The 27,889-nt window shown below is 42.3% G+C and overlaps 1 protein-coding gene across 1 annotated transcript in view; it reads right to left on the bottom strand.

The window, feature by feature from the left end:
- Positions 1-17,521, bottom strand: part of frmpd3 (FERM and PDZ domain containing 3) — a 134,196-nt gene extending 116,675 nt beyond the window's left edge. Inside the window, exon 1 of the mRNA XM_018737052.2 lies at positions 17,162-17,521. The gene's annotated coding sequence lies outside the window, so the exon portion shown is untranslated. The remainder of the gene's footprint in view (positions 1-17,161) is intronic.
- Positions 17,522-27,889: the final 10,368 nt, after the last annotated feature.

Below are 27,889 nucleotides of genomic sequence, written 5' to 3'. Positions count from 1 at the left end.
CTAGTTGCTCGAAGCACTTCATGATGATAAGGCGTGAGTGCAACCAGTCGGTAGTCATGCAGACAGGACACCGATGATTTCTTTGGCACAGAAATGACTGTGGTTGTCTTGAAGCACACAGGGACAACAGCCTGGCTCAGGGAGATGTTGAAGATATCCGTGAAGACATCCGCAAACTGAACAGCACATTCCCTGATTACCTGGCCAGGTATGTTGTCAGGACACGCAGCTTTCCGTGGGTTGACTCTGGAAAGAGTCTTCCTGACGTCTGCAGCAGACAGACAAAGTACCTGGTCGGTGGGAGCTGGGGTGGCCTTACCTGCTGGCATGTTGTTCTGTGCTTCGAACCGTGCGTAGAAATCATTCAAAGCATCTGGGAGCGAGACGTCGCCATCACAGACAAGTCATGTAGCTTTGTAGTCTGTGATAGCCTGAATGCCTTGCCACATGCGCTTTGTGTCTTTGGAGTTTAGAAAATGACGGTGGATTCTTCCTGCGTAGTTGCGCTTCGCCTCTCTGATAGCCCGGGACAGATTGGCCCTTGCTGTGCAGTACGCTGCTCTGTCACCATACCTGAAGGCAGTGTCCTGGGTTTTCAACAGTGAGCGCACCTCGGCAGTCATCCACGGTTTCTGGTTTACGCGAGTGGTGATGGTCTCGAAGGAAGCCACATCATCCGTGCACTTGCTGATGTAGCCCGTCACTGATTCTTCATATTTAAGAGTATCGGCAACTTTGTAAAGCATCATTACGGCTGTTGCAATTGGTGACGCTGCTTAACTGAACTAATTAAAACACAACAAAGATGCTTAAATAACTTTGCAACTGAGGGATGTATGCTGTTTCACATTATTTTTTCACTACCCCGTTGGATGCATTCACAATTAGATAACAGATCCGTATATTTGCATAGTTCCTGTCACCTGTGCCTGTTCAAGCTCCTATCCATTAGCCGTTCTGCTGGTCAGTGCCACTGCAAGACCGGTTGTGCCCCAGTGGGGCCTGGACTCACTTGGCCTGAACTCCCTGTGCCACGTGTCTGCCCTTATCAGCTGATGCCTGGGGCAAATTTGAGGCAATTTGGGCCCCTTACACACAAAAAAAGCTATTTTATGCAAAATATTTATTTATTTATTTAAATCTTTATTCGCTGTCGTGGCAAAATGCTAACCCATACTGATATGGGTGTCAATCGTGTAATTAATGAAATTAAAAAAAAAAAAAATGCAATACACAAAAATTATGCTGCAAGAGAACAGTAGGTTTTAAAATTTCAGATCACAAATAAAAAGCAATTTTTGGCATTTAGGTAAATACACTTCATACAAACATCTATGTAGTAATTAAGACAGATGTATGTAATAACACACACACACACACACACACACATTTTCAGAACCACTTGTGCCATATGGGGTCACGGGGAACTGGAGCCCACCCGGTAACACAGGGCGCAAGGCTGGAGGGGGAGGGGACACACCCAGGATGGGCTGCCAGTCCATCGCAAGGCACCCCAAGCAGGACTTGAACCCCAGACCCACCGGAAAGCAGGACCGTGGTCCAACCCACTGCGCCACCGCACCCCCTGTATGTAATAACCATAATTATTAAAACAGATTAACCAGTAACATTAGAGATTTACCTTATTTTTTGAGTTGTGGAAGAAAGGGCTACAACAGCATTGAACGTTTGTGTGAGAGAAAATTAATGATGAAGCAAAAGTTTTGTCTTTTGTCTGATTCAATCATGTCGTACATGACATGGTACTGCTGATATCTAGACAAGGTGGAATCCCTTGGACCCCTGTGTTCTTCCTATATCTGTGCTACCTGCAAGGTATCTCATACAAACTGTTTCTGCTCTCGCCCTTTGTACTCACTAAGCAGTCATCACTGGTGCTGTATTTTGGTAGTTTTCCATTTCTGAATATTCATGTCACCTTCCCTTAAAGCATTAAACACACATAAGTGTGTGTGTGTGTGTGTGTGTGTGTGTGTATATATATATATATATATATATATATATATATATATATATATAAAGATGCTCCTCGACTTACGATGGTTCAACTTACAATTTTTCGACTTTACGATGGTGAGCTGGTGATAGACATACAATAGAATCCGTACTCCAAATTTTTAATTTTGATTTTTTTTCCTGCGCAAGCAATATGCATTGTGATATACTTTCTCAATGCTGGGCAGCGGCAGCAACCTACATCTCCCAGTCTGCCATGCAAGTGTGTATTAGATGTATTAAATGTATTTTTGACTTACAATATTTTTGATTTACGATGGGTTTATATATATATATATATTTCAGTAGGATGCATTGTTGAGCTTCTCTTTGGAAATGTCTTCCATAATGCAGTTTGAATGAATACCTTGAAGGAACAAAGGCCTTGACGTTTCGGACTGTGTATCTATTCAATCCAGATTGTACAACATTTGCATTTAGTCCAAAGATGTTGTGTGGATACGGAAATAGCTCAGTAGTTACTTTAATTTATATGCAAACAGCTAGAATTGTTACGAAATCATTATCTGCTAATTACTGTCTGAAGATGATTCAAAACAAATGTGGTGCTTAAATGTATTTTCAAGTCACACTGACACAAATATAACAGTACATGTACAATTTTGAATACTGTACACATTACACATTATTTCACTTTGACAATAATTTACTGTTTCATTATTTTATTAAATAGCAACATTCTTTTTTAACGTTATCTAAGACTTTCAGAATATTAAGTTTTTGTAAGTGGGGAATGAGTAGTTTTTTCTGTCTTTTTTCTCACATTTTCAGTAATTAATTTTTTCATTAATTATGCTTTCAATTAAACTCTAACACGTCTAAATTAACCAGATAATCTACTGAAACAATAGAAAAAAAGGCCCAATAATAGCAGTCAACACAGACTTAAATAATTAAACAGTTCAATTATAAAATACTGTAGCACTATGCTGTTGCTATAAATAGATTAATTATCATTCGGAACATGTACAGGTTAAAAAGAAAAAGAGCACAGTGATATAGTGAGTAATTGCTCTGGCAGTAAAGGTGATTAATCATTTACCGCTAATACAGAGAGGTACAAAAAATATGAGGCATGCTAGTCTGCGCACTTTGAATAGTGATGCATTTGTGAATACCCGTATGCCAACATCTGTTTGTATGCTTGTCGAGGAGAGTGTGTCTCGGGGTGTGTGTTTGTATCTGTTTGCCACCCACAGTCAAGCCGAGTCGTCCCCCTGTTGTGTTCACAATATGCATTTCGGTAACTGTTAGCTATTTCCTATCACTATAATCATTTCAAAGCCTAAGCTGGTCTGCAGACACCAAATAAATCTGCAGTGTGATTTCATTTGTGTAAGAGAGACAGAGAGCATGTGTAACCATGAAGCAGAGACAGCTGATTTTTTTTTTTTTTTTTTTTTTTTTTTTTTTCGGGCCCCTTCCTGGTCCTAATTAAGGGTAAAACCCAAATTTTCATTTTTCGTCATTATTCCTAGATGCCCCATTGGATTCTGCCCAAGAGAAAGCCTCTGGTAATGACTAGCGGCACACAAATCCCAGGGCTGAACCTCAGAATAAAGGCAACAACAGATGGGAAATGATTTGCTTAAAGATATTTATGAATTTTACTGCAGTACAGGGATCTGCATATCAAGAGGAAAAGCACCATAATTAGCAGAAATGTCCAGAAATCTAGTCTGCTGTGCTGGGAGGAAGAATGTGCTTGGTTTCAGTATCGCCCCCAAAACAAATTCTGGGTAATGCATTCTGCACCTGACATTGTTTTTTTTTCATCAGATAGTGCTTCTGAATCACCATAAACGGATAAACCCATGCCATAGCATTGTTTGTAGCACTGGTTTCGTTTCAAAATTTTTTCTGGAGTAATAGTACTCATTAAAACGGTGTTAAATGTGATCCAGCTCTGCTTTAGAAAAAATAAATAATAATAAAATTACATGATCGTGAATATACAGTCACTATTGTAATAAAGATGATGCAATGATGGGGGTGCGGTGGTGCAGCAGGCTTAGCCAGGTTCCGCTCTCTGGTGGGTCTGGATCCAAGTCCTACTTGGGGTGGCCTGCAGTGGACTGGCGTCCCGTCCTGGGTGTGTCCCCTCCCCCTCCAGCCTTGTGCCCTGCGTTGCCAGATTAAGCTCCGACTCGCTGCTACCCTGCTCGAGACAAGCGGCTTCTAACAGTGTGTGTGTTGCGATGACTATTCCTGAGACCACTGAAGTGAAACATTTTGTGAAAAATAAATCTACGAATAGCAAGTGTGAATTGTCCATAGGTTATATGTAGTCCGCATGTCTTTTGAAAAAGGGAAGAAAAAAATAAAATAACCACATTCAGAAATGCCAAGATCCTTTAGTCCACAGGATCGATTATATGGTGCATGAAGAACAAAGAAGTGGAGCGTTGATTTGCTTTTCTTCTGGCCTTTTGAATCAATATAAAGACAGAATTGCACATGCAAATGGTTTGCCACTCATTGACAAATGTACCATTATGGCAATAAAAATCATCATTAAACAATGGAATCCGAGTTCTTTCATCGCTTCTTTTGTGCCCGTGGCATTTCTGCTTGACTCATGCTAGGCTAAGTCGGGAGCGCAGTAACAGTTATGTCAAATTGAATTCCTCCAACCTCCTTCGCTGTTTAGAAACTTTCTGAGCTGACAATGATCTGTGCTGTGTTCATCAATTTAAACCTTTATTTAAAGCAACTTAAACAGGGGCACAGTGAGTAGCATTGCTGTCTCACAGGGTATGGGTGGTGCGAGAGGACAAGGGTTCAATCCCCCCTCAGTCTGTGTGGAGTTTACATGTTCTCCCCTTGTCTGTGTGAGGTTCCTCTGGGTGCTCTGGTTTCCTCCCACAGTCCAAAGACATGCTGTTGAGCTTCACCCACAGTGTGTGAGTGACAGAGAGAGTGTGTTCCACTGATGTATGGATGAGTGACCCATTGTAAGTAGTGTATCTAGCAGTATAAGTCTTTGGATGCTCTGGTTTCCTCCCACACTCCAAAGACATGATGTGCAGGTTCCCCATAGTGTGTGAGTGACAGAGAGGGTGTGTGTGTTCCACTGATGTATGGATGAATGACCTAGTGTAAGTGATGTATCTAGCAGTGTAAATCACTGCGGTGAATAAGGTGTGTGGGCTGATAACACTGTATAGAGTTCATTGGAAGTCGCTCTGGAGAAAAGCATCTGCTAAATAAACAAATGTAAACCTTCAGTAAAGTAATTTCTTATGTTTGCTACTTGTATAGCTCTGTGAAATCTACTGTCATGTTATAAATGTACACCTTATACAGGGTTGAAAGTATCATCAATTGTAAATTTTTACCTGACAGTTACAGGTAGACATATGAACGTTGTTGTATGAATTGTTATATGAATACCGTGACACATCGACACATCGGATACTGTAGATTTCTACAGCTTGAAAAATGACATGCGTTTCCCAGTGACATGGCCGTACGGTTCCAGCAGCTGTGCTTTCAGCAGCACATTTAAGAGCCATGGTAAATCAACATATGGGAGAAGACCTGAAGCCATTCCTGAAGTCATCATCTCTCCTTTTCACCCACTGCCTTGCTCCTTCAAGGTGATGTTAAACATCAGCAAGTTGCAAATGTGCGGTGATAACCTTTGCAATTTCATCCGAAGTGCAGCACATGTCATTATGGGCTTTTTAAAAGGCCGCACAGCTTTCACCTCAACATATAAAAAAATGCTGAACTCATATAGACTCCAGCACAATGGCTTTCCGGTTATGCACAATCCACATGCAATAAAAAAGAAAAAAAACATAAAATGCATATTAAACTGGTTTAGACTGCAAATTTCACGAGCAGCATCTATGCACAGTGACAATGAGCAGCAGCATCACAAAAGATGTAACTGAAAAAAAAAAACTGTTTAAACTGTCTCCTGAAAATGACTTATTGTACATGTTATATATTCGCTTAGTTTCGTCAGAATCCAGTTATCTAAACTATAAGGTCCATCTGGTATGGTCAGATATTTGTAAACCACCTGGGGTTTACACAATCCCTGTTCATGAAGGTAATTTTAAGGGTCATTGCTGCACTTGTTGAGTAACAATCCTTAATTTAGATGTCCACACTTGGATAGAACCATACAAGTGAAAGGAACAATTACTTGCCTATCTACTGTATATATGGGGTTTGATTTTTACATTGCCCATGCAACCTTTTCAATGTCAGCAAAACTAAAAGATCTCTAAAGAGGCAGATAACTGAGCAGAAGTGCACCATTAGCAATAAGGATGAGAAATCACCTGTGGCAATCATTTTCACTCAGCTGGACATAAGGTTGAAGCCCTTCGTTTTATAAGCATTGAATCAATAAAACTTTTGAGAAGAGGCAGAGACAGAGAGATGTGTCTGTTATTGAAGAAGCATGGTACATTCACTCCTTAAATACATTATGTCCAAATGAAGACATGTCACTACACCACTTTCTGTAAGCTAGCCCTCTATTCAGTTTGTTTTTGCCCTTACTAATAACCAATCAATTTCAAGAAGTGCTTATCCTAAGTGGGGTCACAGTGAGCGGGAGCCTATTCCAGAAACATTGGGCATAAGGGTGAAAGTGTAGGGTGGTGCAACGGGTTTGACCGTGTCCTGCTCTCCGGTGGGTCTGGGATTCAAGTCCCGCTTGGGGTGCCTTGCAATGGACTGGTGTCCCGTCCTGGTTGTGTCCCCTCCCCCTCCAGCCTTACGCCCTGTGTTGCAAGGTTAGGCTCTGGTTTGCCACAACCCTGCTTGGGACAAGCAGTTTCAGAAAATGTGTGCATGAAGGGGTGGGGGAATACACCCTGGACAGAACACCAGTCCATCACAGGGTTAGAAGTATTCACCCAGTTACAGATACAGCTGAGTTACATTATGGCAGCAACTTTTATAGAAAGTACCTTGCTCAAGGGTACAACAGCTGAAGGTAGGGATTGAACCTGCAATCTTCATAGCCAAAGGCAGCCACTCCAACCACTACACCACCAGATGCCCCACCCTTACTAATACTTTTGTTTAAGTTTTGTATGGTTATAGTTTTTTCCATCTCTAATGTATTTGTTGTAATTTTGTTTTGATCTATCTATTGAGATGCAGAATATGTAGCCACTCTGTTGCACTTTTTCATTCTTTTCAAAAGACCAGAAGAAAAGGACATCGACACCCCACCTCTTTATTTTTCATTCACACTTTTTCACACACCATCTCTTTGCTGCCTCCACCTTTATGTGTTCCCATTTTGGGCTGTTAGTCAGTTAAGCATGACATTATTTCCTCTTATATCTTTTGCTGTCATATGATCTCAGAATTGTATATATTTCATAGTTTACGAGAATGCTGATGAAGGCATCCCGCCGAAACACATCTATCACGTTACAAGAAATACAATCGCTTTGGTAAGCCTCTGTGTGCTCTCCCATCTTTGCTTCAGTGTCCTGAAAATCCCTCAGTATTAATAACTTTAAAAAAGTTTCTAGACCAGTGAATCTCCAACATGACCTCTGCCTCCTGTCTTAAGATACAGCTATGGATGTTAATATTGCAGTCACAATTCCAGTTCTCACTGGTGACATTTCCCCGCTTGTACCCTTTGGATAATGCTGTGTTTGCTTTATTCTTCGTATCACTGTATGTAACTATATAATTCTTCAGTAATCAGGAACACACTGCATATCCAATACGTCACAATATTTAAGACTTAAATTTTAAGTATTCGGTTCTTTAGAGTCTTGCACTGTAGTCCTTGTGTCGTAGGAATAAAAGCCCAGGGAATATTGATTTAATTTCCTTAGCAGTGGCATGAAAAGTCTTTCTTTTGCCATTAAGTAAAGGTAATGAGCCTCAATCACAGAAAATGGTCCATCCTACTTAATATGTTTACGCTAAAATCCCGAAACAGAAGTCAGACAAATAGACTTCTTGTTTGTGGGGAATAATTTATGTTGTCATAAATTCTTACAGCCAGCTGGTCTTATTCTCCTCTTCAAATATATCTCTTTTGCTCATTTAATATCTCCACTGCGTCTGACACATGTGCTCATAAATGTGTAGCAATACTTTTCTCATTCACTTGCACATAAGGTATAACAACATACAATAAGAGTAAATTTCTAAATTGCCTCCTTATTGCTAAATCCCATCATCATCTTCTGCTGACACACAAGATGAAAACATTTTATTTGCAAATTTATTTGCGTCTGATGGATTTAATCAAGGAAACATTCATAAAGCACTGTTGATAAAACTGGTATTAAACATGTGAGATGGTGAGATTTTTTTATAATTTATTTTACTTTTATGTACTTCATTCATTTTTGAAGCTGTAAACACACGAGCCTATATTACTTGTAGCTGGACTAGATGCAACATTGGCAGGAAAATGTCTGCTTTGACATTTACTCATAAGCTCAACAACTGTTTCCTTAAATATCAGTTTGCTTGTAATTTCCACTTGACTTGCTCAGGTAACGCTGTTTTTGACATTTTACTGTATGTGCCCTAACTTTTAAACAAAGAGAAATAAGACGCATTTATTGCTTTTATTTAGATTTGAATGCATCTGATCCTTCTAGCAATCCAGTCTTCATGGATATAGATGTGCAAGCAAATCTTACAGACGAACTCACTAGTAAAAGGTCAGTTTAATGAATGTACGCCTTATTGGGGGCAATAGGGTCTTAGCCAAGATTAAATAGTAGAATAATATACAAACTAGTCGAGCCAGAGTGCCTAAAACTAAAGCTACATAAAAATGATATCATGCTGTGTACAATTTATTTTTTTATTTACTTATTGAACATGTCATTCATTACATTCAATTATTTTTACCCCCTTCCTAAACAATAAGGGGGCTTTACTATGCGAAATGGTTTGAGCCTCACCTAAGCTCTCGGAAGGCCTGAATGTATGCAGTAACAAAATCCAATCAAACTTGCTTCTCTAATAATCTAGTAGTACTAAATTAATAACCAAATTAATCCGTTTTCACTGTGTTTGCTAAAAATATCGGCAACTTTCTTATTTTCATCACCTTTCTGGCTTCTCTGTCTCATGCACACATCTCATAATGTGCCTGTTTGTCAAGTTGCACAAATCCCTGCAGAATGCTGCTAATGGCAGGTGGTGAATGGGGGAAAGAAGGATAACAAATATGAAAAGGACTGTGAGCAACAGAAAAACAGAGATCCATTAAATTCTGTTAAAATATTAAGCAAAAAATATCCATGTATTTCAAATCTTCTTCCTTTTATTTGGTTAAAGGCTTATAAAAGATTTATCTGTCATATTGGACTTCAGAAGAGAGGTCTTTGTGGAATATTGTGGTCTAGTCTGTTTCTCTGCTTCACTATTTCTATCTTGGTTGTGTCTCGTTCCTTTGTGGTCCAGCTCATCTTCCTTGTCACTCCTTAAGATGTAGTTTCACTTTTTATTGCCCAATTTCCTCCCTGCACTGTTGATTCAAGACTTAGTTTTAACAATCTATTCATCAAAACCACATTTCCTTCCTTTATCTTCCTTTCCTTCACCATTTCTAAGACCAGTCTTCTTTCATGACCCTTTCCTTCCCTAAATGTTCATTTAGACCATCTAGCCTTTGGCTCCTATCACTGTTCAAGACAAATTTTCCTTTCTTCCCCATCATTTTTTGAAGATTCCATTTTAAGACCCCAAATGTATTATTACTAACCTTCATTTAGCTCTTATCTTTGTCTACGGCAACCGACAATGGTTATTTACCAAGCTGCTCATGATTCTGCTGGGTTTTTTATTGGAGCAATTCAGGGTAAGTACTTTGGTCAAGTGTAATAAGATATCTTAAAGACACATATATTACATAAAATTATTAATCAGCTTATGGATAAAAATGTCCAAATAGTTATTTGAAATGCGTGGAAAATCATTACAAAAGTCTGAATTAGAATCTTCTGTAAAATTTTTGGGAAAGTGGGGTAATTAGTAAACCATAATAATTAATGCCTGATCAAATAATCTCAGATAAAACCAAGTTGAGCCAAATATCACTGCTGTACATAAAATATTTTACAGTTTGACTTCTCACTGATACAATTTTTTTTTTTTTTTTTTTGCAATCTTAGAATAATAAGGATGTCATTGAGAAAAAAATCCCATTGTTACCCCAAAGTTTTTGACGAAAAAACTTTTCCAAACATTTATTTCTTGTAATTCTGACTAAATAGTTAATTTAAGTATCCTGTAATTAAGTGCCGAAGTACAAAAGTGTCAGCAACACAAGCTTTTGATAATGAAGGAAACAATTTATTTCTGAAATACAGCACTGCCGCAACGTATTCCTTCTGTTAGCATGATTACTGCAGAAGACAAAGTGTTCACACATGCCAAAGATTTCTGTTCCATAGGTCAAAGTCAAACAAACTCATTTGACCATAGTAAAAAGGGCAATAGAGAAAGGGTCCATCAACTAATGGTGTCATTAAAACCTGCAAAATTCGAGCCCTTGGCTGTGTTATTCATCTTTATGAAAAGGCATTGTTAATAAGAGCCCATCTGGATTTGTCTGTGGTGCTCTTACTGATTGTGGATTGTTTGTACACTGTAAATCACAGAGCCAGTTGCATAAACCAAATTAACTAAATGCTCCCCTTAGGTTTCTCTGTTTCAGAGTTTGTTGTACTCATTAAGCACATGAACCAAAGGACATTAAATACAATTTATTAGCAGTAACAAATTATGGGCATTTCCAGCATTTTTATGGGTGAAAAAAATCCAGCACATAGCCTTTTAGTTGCCCCCCTTCGCCGAAGCAAGAGAATCAATCAGATGTATTTGGCATTTAAGAATGAGCCATTTGTTGCTGGCTGAGGAAGACAAGGGGAGTGGGGGTGCATAACAGCTATCCAGAATGAGGCTTTAAGCCTGAGAGTCAAGGGAGAAAGAATTTAGGAGGAGAAGGCAGGTGACAACGAAGCAGAAGGGCAGTAATCCGTACACGGCGTAATTAGTTACCCTTGTTTTATGAGCAATTAACATAAATGTAATTAAAACCTCCAAAAATCATACAAGTTCTTGCAGACAAGCAGACGATTGTGTGCGGTGCAAAAAAGAACATCAGATTAATTAAAACCGTACAGTTGTGCGCGAAAGTGTTGGCACCCCTAAGTCAAATTACACATTTTGTTGATTTTATAAGTGAAAAGAAATTAACTCACCCTTTGCAGGGAACTTTAACATGACATGTGCATTTAATGCGCAGTTGTTGTTTATATGCTGAATTTAACAGATTAGGGGAAAAAAATAAAAGTTTGGGCACCGTTCCAGTTGATCCACTACAGATGGTCTTCGACTTACGGTTTTTCAACTTTACGAATGTGAGCTGGCGATACACGTTCAGAAGAAATCGTACTTCGAATTTTGAATTTTGAGTTTTTGCCGGGCAAGTGATATACAGTGCGATACTCTCTCATGATGCTGGGCAGCAGCAGCAAGCCCGTAATGGTCACCGCACATATGCTAGGCTATGATGTTCGGTAGCTTAGGCGTATTAAATCTATTTTTGACTTACATTATTTTCAATTTACGATGGGTTTCACGGAACGTGACCCCATCGTAAGTCGGGGACCACATGCAGTGTTATTTTCTAAAAGGTCTCGGACCTTAATTGACCCTCCAGGCCTTAATCCAAGTCAGTTGAAGACAATTCCCAAGCATAATAAATAATTTTCTGACCCTTCAAACCTCTCAGTGTGTTTTATAGTTCTCTGGCTTTCTTAAGCACGTCATGCATACAGTATTTAGCTAATGACATACCAATGTATTCTCTGACACATTTGAAATCTAGGAGCTAAATATATCTTCACTGGATCTTTACTGCATCCACTCTGATGAATTTTTAAGTTTCACATCGTGTTTTAGAAATGTCACACTTAACCAAGCTGTATTTATTGACCCATAAAGTAATGTCAGAACATTGGAGCAGAAAATGGTATTAAGGAGAGCGAAGGACTCAGACTGATCTCTTACTCGCAGAGACCCTGTGTGAATCATGCTCAGTGGTCAGCACAATAGTTCAAAACCACTGGAATTACACTGTGACGGGACAAAAGTAGAAACTCCGACTTCCTAAAATATGGTAAGACCATGATTTACTCCTGCAAATGAGTGGAAAAAAATTAATCGAAAAAGAAAAAAAACCGGTAGGACACCAAAGCAAGTAATATTAAAAATAATACAAAAAATAAAAGATAATATTAAAGAAAAATAATATTTCTGTGAAAGCATGACTTGAAAAATGGTTAGCATTTAGTATCAAATGTGGCCATGCATCATTGCTGAAACGAAAGTAATCATGAAAAAAGGCCAAATAATGCATTTAAAAATGCTTATTAACATATTGTACATCTTAATTGCTGCATAGAAAAACCCACACACATAGACACACTGTCTGAAGCTACTTGTCCTGAGTAGGGTCATGGTGAACCAGAGCCTAGCATGGCAGCGCAGGGCGCAAGATGAGGGACACACCCCGGACAGGACGCCAGTCCATCGCAAGGCACCCCCGGCTCGAACCCCCGACCCACTACACAGCAGGACCCAGCAAAGCCAGCTGTGCCGCTGCGTCCCCCGCGTGGAAGGACCATTATTTCTAAAATAAAGACCACCGTTTTCAAAGTTTTTACTATGGTTTAATTACTGTCACAGATACAGGTAGGGAAACATTAACCCTTTTGTGGTTGTTTTTTGCCTGCAGTCAGTGTTGCTCTGCTTGAAGTTGAGTAGGAAGGCTCTCGTCTTTTCGGTTGCTGCGATTTGCACGTTTCTCTCTGTTTTTCCAGCAATATGTTGGAAACGTTTCCATGGGAACAACAAAGAGTTCAACTTCCAGGAAGTTGCAATTCAGCCAGCTATAGCGAAAACTCGGGGCTCGAGCAGCATCCGCGTGCCCCCTTTCTGTGGAAGGTGATAGGAGGAGGGTCGGGGAAGGGGGCAGAGCACAATTCCCATTAGAGGTGTGAACACCGGGAGGACGGACGCTGAGGACAGATGCAACACTAGTGCAAGAGATGACTCAATAAACATGTCGGGTCTGGTTACTCATCTCAGAATGAGGTGCAGAAGCTGCTTGTCTATGTCAACACATTATTATCCTCTTCACCCACTGCACACTGTCCCCCATGCAGCTATCTTACCTACACAAAATATATTCTCCAGTATATCATAATTCAGCAGCTGTGGTTGCAAATATGTGTGTTTGTGTTGATATCAGTGTGTGGGATCAGCTTTTATGTTTTCCTATTAACACTGCATACACACATACACACAGAGGCCCATGGTGTGCAGATCACAGGATTCATTACGGAGAAGCGACGTTTCAGACGGGTCACACACTGCTCTTCCCAAGGTATCGTTCCTCCTGGTGGAAGGTGTTGCACGCAAGGAGAGCGAGACACATAAAGAGACAGGGAGAGAGAGACAAAGAAGTGACCCACTGCTGTGAACTTTGATGAGCTAAGAGCTTCGGGCCGCCTCGAGAGCTTCTATTCTTGCCTGGCCGTCGGAGTGCCTTGTTGCGGAGGAGGAGGAGGAGGGCTCAGTGCCCCCTGACCACCCCCAAGTCCAGCCCCCCATCACAGGGAGCCCGCTGTAGGAGAGCTACAGTAGTGGCTCATACGCTCCCAGCACGAAGTGTTTTTGAAGAGCTGAATAATGTTCACTTGTTTGCATCATTTTAAATGCCCTTCAATGTAATTGATGTAATCTACAGTTTTTTTTTTATCTATTTCAGGTATGCTTTAGTCAGCCCCTGCGGTGCTTTTGCTTCCTCCAACAGGTACTTGGACAAATGGAAATGATCACTATACAGCACTGCTTATTAAATGCTAAATTGATGTCAGTCATAGATGATGTTCACAGATGTTACTCAGTGGGACTCTTGCAAGAATATATCGGTGGGCATTGCGATCACGTGAAGATTACTGGTAGCCAGTCGGTTCTATGTTTAGTCATTCATTTAAAGTTGCAAAGGAATTTAGATCATTTACCCATTTATTCCGCTGGGCCATTTTTACTAGAGCAGTTCAGGTGTATCTTCCTGCTGTCTTTCAGGTCAGATTATCTTTTCCCATAAGCAATGTGGAATATATAAGTGAAACAGTTATAAGGAGTATTAGAAGCTTCAGGCAGGCAGCACCTTGAGAAGGAATTACCCTGTTATGTGTTTATTGTTCCAATGGTACTACAGTAGGAGGTGAAATCGGAACCCGGGACTTTTGAGTCGAGATGCACCAGCTCTAGCTGCTGAACTAGCTGCTGCCGCAATGGCATGCATTGAAGTATATCCCATATTCATCCTTAATATAAATGCACAGGAGATACGCAAAGAATTTTCTGGTCATCAAACTGGAGGGAGCAGGTAGGGAAGAGTAGGCATGATGGAAGAGCGGGCAGGGTAGATTTGGAGGGTTAATTCACAGCACTTGGACTGTGCGATTGGTTCTGAGTTTGATCACTGCTCAGGTTATGTTGCGTTTGCTTCTTTCAGGTGCTCTGGTTTCCTCCCACATCCAAAGTCGTATGCTCTGTTGTGTGGGTGGTAGATAGTTGTGAGGAATGTAATGTATAAACTAAACAGAAATTAATGGTAAAAGGAATGGTGATGCATTAAGAAAAACATCCAAACACACGTTAATGTGCATACTTTTTATGTGTAATAGCACAGATATTGTCCTGTCTTTTAAAATGATGCCCCCCATGGTAGGACATTGGAATCTTAATTTCAGGACCTGAAAGCTGTTTTCATTAATATCATATGGGGTTACCTGAATCCCAACACTGTGCGTGACACACATAAGTCATACGAGGTGAATGTGGTGCTTTTCTCTCCCCCACTTTCCGGAGGGATGTCTAATATTGTCTAACAGTGTGTGAAAACAGTGTGGCTTAATACTATTTTTTACATCTTGTAGAAGCCATCTGCCCCCTTAATGTTACCAAGTACCAGTGAAGAGAAAGGCGTCGAGCAGAGTGCAGAAAGGCGTAGAGCAGAGTGCAGCTGATGCTCATACAGCCAGTGGACATCCCCCTTGGGCATGAAGCTTTTGTGTTAAACTGGAGTGAGTGCCAATCCCACCCAACAACGCACACATACAAATACACACATCCATCTAATTAGTGCTGTAATTAGTCCTTCTGGCTAAATGATCCCACTCTGACACCTGTTGGCCTGGAGGCAATGCCCATAGCTGGATGGGTCTCACCCAGCACCCTGTCCATTGGGAAAACGCCCATCTCCTGCTTGGCTCACCCAGCCTCCACAGTAAGGCCTGAGTCGGCCTTTCTGATGTATGTCCTCTGCAACTGCAGCTGACAGGCAATCTCTTACCCATGCTCATATTTTCTGAATAAGCGCAGCATTTTTCTGGTCGATTTCTGAGCCACACTTTTTTTATGCGCTGCCTCGGCCACGGGCGCCCATTCCCGGGAGAGTCTAATCATGTCTTTGTGAAAAACGCACGTACATGCTGACAGTGTTGGTTCTGGGAGCACGCCCTTAGGGGCATGGGTCACAGCTCACATATTTAATCTCTGATGCCTGGTTTGTGGTCCTAGTTAATCCTCTTAACCTGAGTGCCTTCCTTCAAATACTGGACCAGTGTGATCCCCTCAGTTTCACACAGCAGTCTCACACAGCACATAATGGCACTTAAAAGACTTATAAACTTGTCATTTTTTTGATTTTTATTAAATACGAGTCGAATCCTTTGGCACTTTTTTACAACAAAAATGGTAGATTTTCAGTATCTACACTTTAAACAAACATCAAATAACATATTTCGTGAGGTTCAAATAATAGGGAAAAAGCATCGGACTAATTTGACATCTCCTGCGGTCACGTACAAGAAGGTATGCGCTGCTTACATTTTGCAGGTCAAGTCAAATTGCTCAAAAGCTATAAGGCACAGTATTCTTTAGCCCCTTCATGTAAAGGGTGACCTTTATGAAAGCAGAAAATTCCGCCCTATTATGAACCCGAGCTCTAAGCAACATAAAGGTGAAACAAACACACTGAATGGTATTTCTATGGCACCGGGCTTTCCTCACATATACACTTCCAAACACACATTAATATTCTCTGTCCGCCTTGACTCTTTGCAGTGTAGCAGGGCAGGAGTGCAGAACAAATCACTCCAATGACGACAAATTAAAGCTCATTTGCTGCCCCCAGTTGAATGAGCAGTTCCAGGGTACGGCAGCAACGCATGACACAAACGCCGGGGTCGGAAAGCAGTGGCAATTCTCATCAAAGTGCCGTGTTAATAAGAAAATTAGGCTCATCAGTCACTTGGCCATGTTGACGTGTGCCATGGAGGGGGTCCGAAGGGGCACCGGAGAGGGATGAAGGGGGTGCTGCCGCCTGGCAGTCTCACGCCGTCTGCACTTGGCCACACGGCTACCGTGCCGCCCCTTTTGGTGCCAAACCTGTGGCTGATGGCTGCACTGAAGCCAAGCAGCCCCCACCCCCACTCCTACCACCATCCCAGCTGCCACAGAGCATCACCCCCACATCCCAGTAGAGCACCCCAAAGTGATCCTGTGAAAAGCCTGCTGCCCATTGGTGCGTTTCATGAAAAGCGTAACTCTATATGCCAGCAATCACAGTTCTGACTGACACTGACATGCTCTCATCACTTCTCAAGGATATCCTGGTCCCAGTTTATCTGGCCTCGCTCCAGACCAACGACGACTAACGGCGATCAAACCGGGTCGTTTTAACTGAGATACGTGGCCGGAGAAAGCCAGTGGTTGCTCTCCTTTAAATTGCCTTTAATATTTACACTAAAAGCGATTAAACGCAAAATGCTCCGAGGAATGTTCAGCTCCGCCGGCTTTTAACAGGAATTTATCCCTGTTACTTTTGCCGTCAAAATGATAAGAGCGCTTAGCGGAGTATCGGTGTCCTCGCCAGCGAATGAGCAAGTGCAAACAACTCATCAGGAGGAAAGAAGTGAATCAGCAACCAGCACATCGTCCCCGAGCCGCATCTGTTTTTCAGCATTTCATCGCTCCAGGGAGAAAAAAGAAAACCTCCAGCACCGCTGGTCACCCATGCGCTTCTTACCTGTCTCTATGGGGGACCCTGGATCCATATGATGGCTGACCACAGGCGACCGTGCCATTGGAAGGTGGAGCCAGAGGGTGGGGGAATCAGACAGACCCCCAACTAGCCAGCCTGTAGAGGTGTTCCCGCGCTCTGCCAGTCACCCAGGTCATCCCAGCCGGTCCCTCGCCGTCGCTCCTTGGCAAGAGTGATGTTGGAAGGATGGAGGAGGGCAGGGGTGGCGAGCACACACTCACACACACACACACAAAAGCTGCACGGAGGACCTCCTACATCCCTTGGGTGAGCCCGCGGGTTCCCGGTTGTGCCGCGTCGCACGTGTGAACTTGGGCTCCGCGGCTCCCTCCTGAGCGTGTGCACTCCAGCACGCCTGCTTCACTGTGAGGGATCCGGAGCTCGTGGCACAGTTGCGGAGGGAGAGAGAGAGAGAGAGAGAGAGAGAGAGAGAGAGAGAAAGAGCAAGAGAGAGAGGGATCGAGAGAGAGAGCAAGTGAAAGAGTGCAGAGACTGCTGTCCCTCCTGCATCATCCATCTGTATCCATCAGTCAGGGAGCAGAGGGGAGGGTCTGTCGAGAGCCCATATGTCACACACACACACACACACACACACACACAGGTGAGCAGCCTAGAGCAGTGTGTGCATGTGTGAGTGTGCAAGCGGGTGCATCTGCCCGTGTTGCAGTGTATGTGTTTGTGTGTGCGCACACATGTCAGTGCGAATGCCCTGCAGTGACCCTGCGGTTGACACACCGTGCCCGTGCACTCTGCGGGGAGGGCTCCTCGGGCACTGCAGGGCTCCCGGATTGCACACACATGGCTGCTTTGGGGCTGCGGGACACCTATACACCCCCTCTCCGCACCATCCCATTAGCGCTGCGGTGGGACCACGGCGGGGAAAAGGACAGACCCGGCAGGAGTCCTTTCCCTCGAAAGCTTCCAGGCTCAGGAAGGAGAGGAGGACGGACAAATCAGACGAGCGAGCGCAAACGCCCACGGTGCTGTGAGAATGTCTCTGCTTGGCAGGTGTTCCGGGGCGTTTTGTTTCGCAAAAAGATATTTGCTCTTTGGTTGCAGAACGTTTAGCAGTGTGCCGCTGCCTGCTTTCACTTACACTGATTGAATGTGTGTGTGTGTGAGTGGGAGAGAGAAGCAGGGTGGGAGAGAGAGGCACAGACTATGGAATGGAATGGGGGGGTCCGGGCACACAGTGCTGTCTGATAAAGGATCGGGGACATTTACAGGGAACGGGCAGCGCATACTAAGCAGCTGTCTCAACTCCTGCTCTGAATAAAACTACCCTCCTGTCATTGTAATGGCTGCTCCTCGGGCAAGAAGAACTGTTGCCAGGGCAATCCTTCTCCAAGAGCCTTGTTTACAGCAGATCCCATTCAGGGTGCCGTGGCGCGAACATACGTGCACCCACGCCACGAGATGAGTGGAGTCGTGGAGACCGGCAGGCAAACTTGCAGTTTTGGCACAGGGCTCTCCTTGGCTGCCCAGTGCAAATAGAACCGATGCTAGACTGACCTCTCCAGATTTCGTGAACCCTATAGCAGATGTGATCCATGGTGATCTCATACATGGTACTTCTCCTTTTGCCAGTTGTGGTCATGCTTTACTGACCCATCTGCCCGCAAATTACTTCTAGGTACAAAACTTGACACTGCCTTCCGGAGGAAAAATGCATCCTCTGAACTAGGAGCCCCAAGAAAAGCTTCACAGCAATGGAAGAAATGTAAATAATGCAGTGTGCAATGCTGTAAGGAGAACTGCATCGTGCGAGGCATACGTCGCACTTTCTGCAAAAATAAAAAAACGTGAGCATGCTGGAGATCTGAGTCGGAAGGGCATGTTTTGTTGTAACGGCATTTTGCAAGACAGAACCAGTATGTGCACTGGGAATAGGCCTGTACCTTCTGCCATACGTGACCTTGGCTTGTGTACTTTATCAGATACGTATGCTTGTGTGTCGCGGAATTCCTATCCTGGAGCGATTTGCGTCGATGGGCCGGGCAATGAGTGTGTGGAAAGCTGTGTGAAAAAACAACATCTGGGTAATTAAGCACGAAGAAGACAGTTACAGGAATCTTTGATGTCTGCAGAGGCTTAACAGGTGTTTGCTTGCGCTCACCTCTGGCTGTCGGTGTCGGAACAGCCAGCCCGTTCGTGCCAGTCGAGAGCAGGAAAAGAGCGTTCATCCAAAGCTGTGACCTTGCTAGGACAGAGGGATTGCAGCACTTTTCTTGGGGAGAATCTTCCTCACTGATGCTGAAACAACACAAACTCCAAATGCCGAATAAACGTGATCCGGGATGTTGACTCGGTTAACTCATCAACCTTCACTCATCTCTATCTTATCGTTTTGGTTTACTAATTCCTCTTGCCTTGATTTTGTCCTCTAAACCCCATGGGCTTCCTGTAGCTGCCCACATCAAGATGAAGACTTTGGTTATGACTTCCAACGCCATCAATGAATTTGTCCCTCGACGAAACCTGATCGCTCACTACACCACAACTAGACTGCTGCACTCAGGTTTTTGGTCCCAGGCACAAGAGGTCCAAAATCAAAAGCCTGGAGATTCTCTGTTCCGGCTCCAATCTGTTGGAATGACCTCCCTCCATCTCTCGGAACAGCTGAATCTCTCTCAACATTCAAGAAGGGTCCCAAAACAAATCTCTTTTGGATTCACTTCTCCCCTATCTTCTATGTGGTAAACATGTATAAACTACTATGTACTATGTTATCTGTTTAATAATTAATAGGAACTCTTTATGCAGCTACTCGTACAATGGATACTGGTTTACATGGTGGTATGTGACAAATGGACTGCGCTCAAGAACCACATGTCTGCATCCAAATCTCTCAATCAGCTGGTGTAAAACACTTTCGAATCGTTCACAGAGATGTACGTCACTTTGGAGAAGACTGTCTGCTAAATGGATAAATTTAATGTAAATATACAGTAGTCACTAAGAATCCATTCACCTGACCCTATCATGGCTTCCTCGGAATGGGGCAGTGGGTCTGTTTAGAAAACATGTGCTGGAACTTTTGGGAAATGAAGACTTCATGAACTTATGCAACCCTTTCCCCAAAAGGCTCTAGCGAACAAGTTCCCCAGGAGTGATAAAATGAACACGTGTTTAGAGAGGAAGCGAGGCCTTTGATCTAATTTTGAAGCAATATATCAAGGTTCATAATAAATTTCGCACTTCAGAAGAAATAAAAAAAGAGCCTGAAAACTAGAACTAATATCAATGACAGGTAGTCAAGATTAAATTTTGTAACCTCTGCGATCTTATCTGAGACGTCCTTGGTTTCGCTCTCCCATCATGCAACACTCTAGTATTAATCAGCCTGAGGAAGTCAAACCCTTTCATTATACTTAGACTGCAGTCTGACAGATGCTGTAGGAACTTTCCCCTGCACCTGAAGAAGGGGGAAGACAAAGAAACCTTCTGCCTCTGGACTGATTGCCTCCATAACCTCTAATAGACCTTTTCTATTGACTCGTCAGATGCCCATACTCCCAAACCCCATATGGCTCCTCTTCCATACTGGAGGATGTGGACTTCCATATTTGCTTCCAGCATTCTTAATCCATCTCTATCCATCTTGTCCGTTCCACTGGCATCATCCTAGCCAGCTTCAAGCTGATTGTAATGTTCCTCCTCTTGACAAGGGTCAACATCGCCTGGCTAATGAAATTCGATGAAACGTCATGGATCCTTGGGCTCAGATTCAGTGAGTGCTTGTTTTATTTTTCATTAAAGACGTTAAGAGAAGCATTATGGAAGGAGGAATGTCGCTGAAAGGGATGTGCACCTTTAATCAATAATAATTTCTGGCTGAACTTGTCTCAGAAAAGGAAGGCTTAAGGTAAACCAAATTAATTGCATTACTCTTTTACAATATACAATTGTTGTAACAAGAAATCAAATGTAATTTTACATGCACCAAAGGCTTTAAATTACACCAATTACACCTCTGACTGGCATTCACTTTAGCAGAAATGAATTGGTGTAAGGCTTTACAATAGACTGGTGTCATGTGCACTGCAAGTACTTCCCATCAAACAAAATCCAATCCTAAGAGCCAGTGAGTGAACTGGCCTGCAGCAAAACTCCCAGTGTAAGGTACACCTACAGGTCCTTTTTAAAGGCTAAATATCACTTTAAAAAATTAATGTCTGCACACTGAATTGTCATATTTTACAAGCTATTAAGAATGATGGCATGCTGCTGTCTTACTCCTACAGAATACTGAAATAGGTGGACGGAAGGAAGTGTTAGTGATATGAAGTGATGCTGATTCTTGAGAACAGCATAAACCATATGAGATTAATGTCTTCATATGTAAACTGTGTGAATCTGCCTCAATGCAAATACAATACGATGTGAGTAATCTTCTATCTTTCATCTATATAGGAGAGGCAAATGCATTTTTATTCATTTTAAAGTTACAGAGCCTAATGTAGTCACTTCTGTTTTATTACCGCTTCAGTGTTTGGTATCCTAATCATCCATGCTTGGAAGAAGCTGAGTACTCCTGCAACTTAACAGCACCATGTTTCCTATCTACAGAGATTGTATAAAGTCGTTTTTTCTATTAAAACGCCATTACATTAAGGTTTATTTCTTCAGCAGACAATTTTCTCCAAGATGACGTACAACTCGGAGTGAACTAAAGTGCTTTTTAACGAACAATGGGGAGATACAGATGCTGACTCACAATTCTCAAAGTACAGTGAATTAGTCTATACCATAGTTGTTTTTGTTTTTTTTTTTTTTACATAAGTAGCTGCTTGTAGAATTGATGGGGAACAGATAGTGTAGGACAAGTTTGTGAAGCAGACAAGTCTATCTGTTTTGAAACCCTTCTTGAACTTTCGGAGAGATTCAGCAGTTCTGAGTGAGAGGGTGAGTTCATCCTACCACATCAGAGCTAAAACCGAAAACTGTCATGCTTTTGATTTTGGACCTCTTGTATGTAAGACCACCAAGTGGCCAGAGGTAGCAGAGGCCAGAAGGTCAGACAAGAGGAAGTTGCAGTAGTCCAGGTGGGATACAATACTAAACTACAATACCTCTTTCACAAGAGTCCTTAGGCAACACATGATCTGGGGTCCAAAGTATTGTGGGTAGCGTTGCCTTCTCACAGCACCTGGGCTATTTGGGCGTAGTTTAGGGCCCAGCTCAGTATGTGTGGAGCGTACGTGTTTGGAGCATGTCTGCATGGTTTTCTCCAGCTGTTCTGGTTTCCGCTCACAGTCCAAAGTCCATGCAGTTAAGGCGAACTGGTGACTCTGAATTGCCCATTTTCTCTGTGTGTGTGTGTGTGTGTGTGTGTGTGTGTGTGTGTGTGTGTGTGTGTGTGTGTTGCTAGACTGTAGTCTGGGAGCAACACCCGCTCACCCCCCAGCCTTGCACCCAGGGATTCTAGGAAGGGCTCCGGACCACTGCACCCCTGTCCAGGCCAAGCAGTTGGGAAAAGTGAGGAAGTATTGTGTGGATAACATTAAATGTCTTATGTAAAGTGAAAATGAAGACAAAACCAGAAATTAAATAAACATTTCTTGTAACTGTGTTGATTTTGCAGTTTGATTTTCAGTGCATTTCTGAAGAGACTAAAACACAGTTTTCCTTCCCTGCACCCATCCATCAATCCATTTTCATTAACCATTTGTCCTGGCGAGGGTCACAGTGCTCCAGACCCTATCCTGGATTCACTGGCCGCAAGTCTGAGTCCTTCCCTACATAATGCAGTGCCTACATAATGATTTCCTAAATAATGCAGTGTCTCCATTTAAAAGTGTACACTGCAAAGGAAAAGGTATCAAGGCACCAACCTTCCTGTACAGACTTACGCTTGAGCTAATTAAAGACGTACGGTAATCCCTCTGAATTCATCCTAAAGGCACTTTCTCATTAGTGGACAACGTCCGGGGAACCGGAAAATCCACTGTAGTGGGATCTCCATCTTCCTGTTTCATCTCCCTTTGCCAGATGCACCTAGAAGAACAGTGAAACAAGAAGGCAAATAAAGACGCTGCAGGTCAATCATTTCAAGAGTTAACCTTTAACCTTTACCATGTACTGTTGCTAAGGCTTGTTATAGAAGTGTGCAAACGAACTCATTTTACTCAACGAATTTATGTCCAGAATGAGCAAAGTTTGTGCGGCTAAACCTGTAGCTCTTAGCTGTTTCTCCAATCACTCTGTACAATTTTTTTGCGCTAAAGTACCTTGACTGTCAGCTTTTTAGAATTTATTATACATTTTCTTTATTTATGTGACTGGCATAATACACTGCTGTCATAACTGAAGTGTTTAATGTGGCTAATATTGAGAACTTCTATGCTGACCAACACTTCATTTTGATTAGCCATTGAAAATTTTACAACATTACCTGTTTTACAGAAATAATAGCTCATTGTTTTAATTCAATGTGTTCCCACTGTAGCAGATTATGAAAAGTATCGTACTTGTCAGTTTATCATATGGCATGTTGAAATGTATATTTCTTTGCTGGTTCCTTTCTGCAAAAAGTGTTCTGGTATTTCACTGGTTATTTTTTTTAAATAAGATTTATTAAAAAAAAAAAATCTGTGTTATTCCCAAAGATTGCATTATGAGTAAGGGCTCTGATTGGTCCAGTCAAGGTGCAAGTCATGGCTCGCTGCCTTTTTGTCACTGCTAATGGATTGCTGGGGGTTTAACACCACTTTACCCTCTCTCACTAGCTTCCGCCTTTTGCCTCTCCCATGTTTTTAAAGGGTATTACCGCATTACTGCTGTAGATGAAATCCTTGTAAATGCCATTATAAGTTCAGATAGGTTTGCCCTTATTGTGCTGCAGGAAAGGTGATAAAGCCAGAATGAAAGGACTTTCTTTTACTCCTGGATAGAGGAATCGACTCCGTCAATGATGAAGCGTGCTAACAATCGGAGCCGGTCTGCTCCAGAGCGAACGCTGTGTGCCACCTCAAGTGCTTTCACACCATTGTCATGGGAACAAGACGGGAATAAAAATAACAGAGCCCGGTGGAAGGTGGTTCCTGCCGTCATAGTTGCCACGGACAGGGCTCACCTTCTACAAGCCCTCTTCTCTGGATTTGAAATACAGCAGCCTGGCTGTGGAAACTATCTGACAGCCACCAATTTGCCCTGGGGCAAAACCAAAGCATGGGCAAGTTGATAGCAAGCAAGAAAAACACTGCAGCTCACACGGGTCACGGTGCAGGGCAGATCATTTTGTATGAAGGGCCAGAAAATCCCATTGTGCTTCAGACATGTTCTGCAAATTGGCCTGTCACACATATGCACTAAAGGCAAGCCTGCGTGCATCTTTGGATGCTACTGTGCAAGATTTATGGCCGAGAGCACAGGTGCACCCCCCAGATCTTTCACGCAGGGTGCTTTTCTAACCAGATAAAGACCAAAACACCAATGGCACAATGGGCCCCAGGGCACAATGAAGGGCTGACCTTTGTCAGCATCTCATTTCCTCCTCACTAAATTTTTTTTCATAATCTTACTTCAAGGCAAAGCCATATATCATAAATATGAAAAAACCAAGGTCAGATTAGTTTTTTCTAAAAGCCATGTGGAATATATGAGTGAGGGAGTCATAGAGTATTATGACCTTCAGGCTGGGAGCACACTGAGAAGGATATTACCCTTTACTGTGTTTATTGTTCCTTGATAGAACAGTGCAATAGGGCAGCATTCAACAAGAAATAACACTAAAGCGTGTCATTATATGTATACAGGCATGCGTCGCTTAACGACGGGGGGTACGTTCTGAGAAATGCGTCGTTAGGGGATTTCGTCATTCTGCGAACATCATGGAGTGTATTTATACAAACCTAGATGGTATAGCCTTGATAACAGGGTGTACTTATACAAACCTAGATGGTATAGCTTCGATCACAGGGTGTACTTATACAAACCTAGATGGTATAGCCTCAGTCATAGAGTGTACTTATACACACCTAGATGGTATGGCCTCGATCACAGGGTGTATTTACACAAACCTACCTGGTATAGCCTCGATCACAGGGTGTACTTATACAAATCTAGATGGTATAGCCTCGGTCATAGAGCGTACTAATACAAACCTAGATGGCATAGCCTTGATGAAATCAAAAGAAGCGGTGAACACGAAATTCATGACACTGCTGTTGGCGTAACACAGCATACTGTTTTACAGTAAACTTGTTTTATAAGTAGAAAGATTGCACTGTAAAATAAGGATAAAAAGTATAGTAAATATATAAACCAGTAACATAAATGTTTATTACCAGTATCAAGTATTACGTATTGTACATAATTGTATGTGCTATACTTTTATATGACTGGTAGCACAGTAGGTTTGTTTACAGCAGCACCACCTCGAACATATGAGCAACACGTTGCACTACGAAATCGCTAGTCAATAAGATTATAACGGAACTGAAAAATTCTTATGGGACTACCATTGTATATGTGGTCAGTCGTTAACGAAAACGTCATTAAGTGACGCTTGACTGTATACACATACTGTGTTGATACAGCAAACAGATGTATATAGATAAATTCATACATACACACAAACACATGTATGGTTTTTTTTTTTTTGCTTCCCGAGGCTTTTATTATGGAAACTTGAAAAGAAAATGCTGTTAACAAAAGCAAGTTCTTATCATACCATTCAGTGCTATGCTTTGTGCACTGTCATCACAAGCAGTACAGTTATTGTTTGCCATTTATTCTACACAGGAGATTATGACAGTATAATTCTGCAACAAAATGAACCCAGAACATCAGCCGGATGCACTGTGGAATATACTGTACCTAAAATCCAACAAATTAATAGTATATGATTTCCCTGTCCCTTAGGCACTAATGTCTGTTTGAGTTCCTTTAAGAGTTTCTATTAATTTCTGCTGTTCATATTAATTTGTTTTTTTTTTTAATCCTTCAGTAAGTTCTCTCCTATTTATTCCAGATCATCCCAAAGATACTCTATGAGGACAGTAGGTTATGTGCTTTGTCACATGTTGTTCTCAGGTCTTGCTTGGGAAATCGTTGGCCAGTGGTGTGAAAGATGCCCTTTGACTTATATTTACACATTTTAAAATTGCTCTAAAGCAAGCAAGCAAACAAAATAATATGTTGGATGAGGAAGGATTCTGCTAATCTCAGTACAGAGCGGACCAGAGCTGGATTTTAATCACTGCTTGTTCATAAGAAAGCAGAAAGTCATGTGGAGTGGTATTTAAACAAAAAGTATTATTGGACTCTGTGGGTAAGGGTCAGTCAAAACTTTTAGGTCATTGGTAAAAGGGATTAATAATGGAGAAGTGTGTATCCCAGTAGACTATGTCCATATATACACACACACGCACACATCATCTGAAACCGCTTGTCCCATACGGGGTCGCGGGGAACCGGAGCCCACCCGGCAACACAGGGCGTAAGGCCGCAGGGGGAGGGGACACGCCCAGGATGGGACGCCAGTCCGTCGCAAGGCGCCCCAAGCGGGACTCGAACCCCAGACCCACCGGGGAGCAGGACTGTGGTCCAACCCACTGCGCCACCGCACCCCCCCCCATATATATATATATATATTATTTTTGGGGGGTGCGGTGGCGTAGTGGGTTGGACCGGGTCCTGCTCCCCGGTGGGTCTGGGGTTCGAGTCCCGCTTGGGGCGCCTTGCGACGGACTGGCGTCCCATCCTGGGCGTGTCCCCTCCCCCTCCGGCCTTACGCCCTGTGTTGCCGGGTGGGCTCCGGTTCCCCGCGACCCCGTATGGGACAAGCGGTTCAGAAAATGTGTGTGTATGTGTATATTATTTTTTTTTTTTTTTGACAGCACAGGGTCAGCTTAAAAGAGATAGAGACAATACACCGACGGATTGCAAATACATGCACATACATACAGTGAGGGTCAGAGTAAGGTGTGATCACATAGCACATTCTAACAACTTCCAAAAGGATGCCAAAGCATTCCAGAATTCATTAGAGTTGTCATGTAAATAGATTTCAAATTTTTCTAGTGGAGGATATTTAAATACCTATCATCCACAATTTATGGAGAGAACTTCTGGTTTGAGACATAGCATTTAATTACATCTTCTTGTCAAGTATGAAGAAAGAATAGCCAGCCTAGATACCTTCACATGATGAGACAAACAAGGTCATGGTTTAAAAATGTCAATTTTTGCTGGGACACAAGGTATTGAAGACAATGTGGCTTTAGAAATGATTGGACCATAATTTTGCCAGTCAGCCAAATATGGACGCTATGGAAGCTCAGGCCACAGGGCAGCACACAAGGAGCAAAGAAGATAGTTGAGTGTCTAAGAAGTCCAGAATTTGCTGAATGGACACAGGGTGGTGACCCGAGTGGTCAAACCTGAGACACCAGCTCTGGGCACACAACACACCTGCATTTACAGGACGAGAGCTGCATTCTAATTACATTTCCAAATGTCGAAAATAAAATTGCAACCAGGGTATGGCTAGAGCTTACATAAATCAAAGCATTATCTGTACATAAGCACTTTTGCAGAGGTCTTAGCCTATGATGCGCAATTTCTTTTTGCACAAAGCAGCACAAACGTTAGAATAAAAAAATAAATAAATAAAATAAAATAAATAAATAAATAAATAAATAAATACACTGAGCCCTCTGTGTTGTGGATAATTGCATGATTGGCTTTGGCTCCTATTTGTTCCTTGTC

This window comes from Scleropages formosus, chromosome 13, assembly GCF_900964775.1.
Source record: "Scleropages formosus chromosome 13, fSclFor1.1, whole genome shotgun sequence".
Lineage (NCBI taxonomy): Eukaryota > Metazoa > Chordata > Actinopteri > Osteoglossiformes > Osteoglossidae > Scleropages > Scleropages formosus.
The sequence above is the reverse complement of the archived record's forward strand: the minus strand, read 5'-3'. Positions and strand labels throughout refer to the sequence as shown.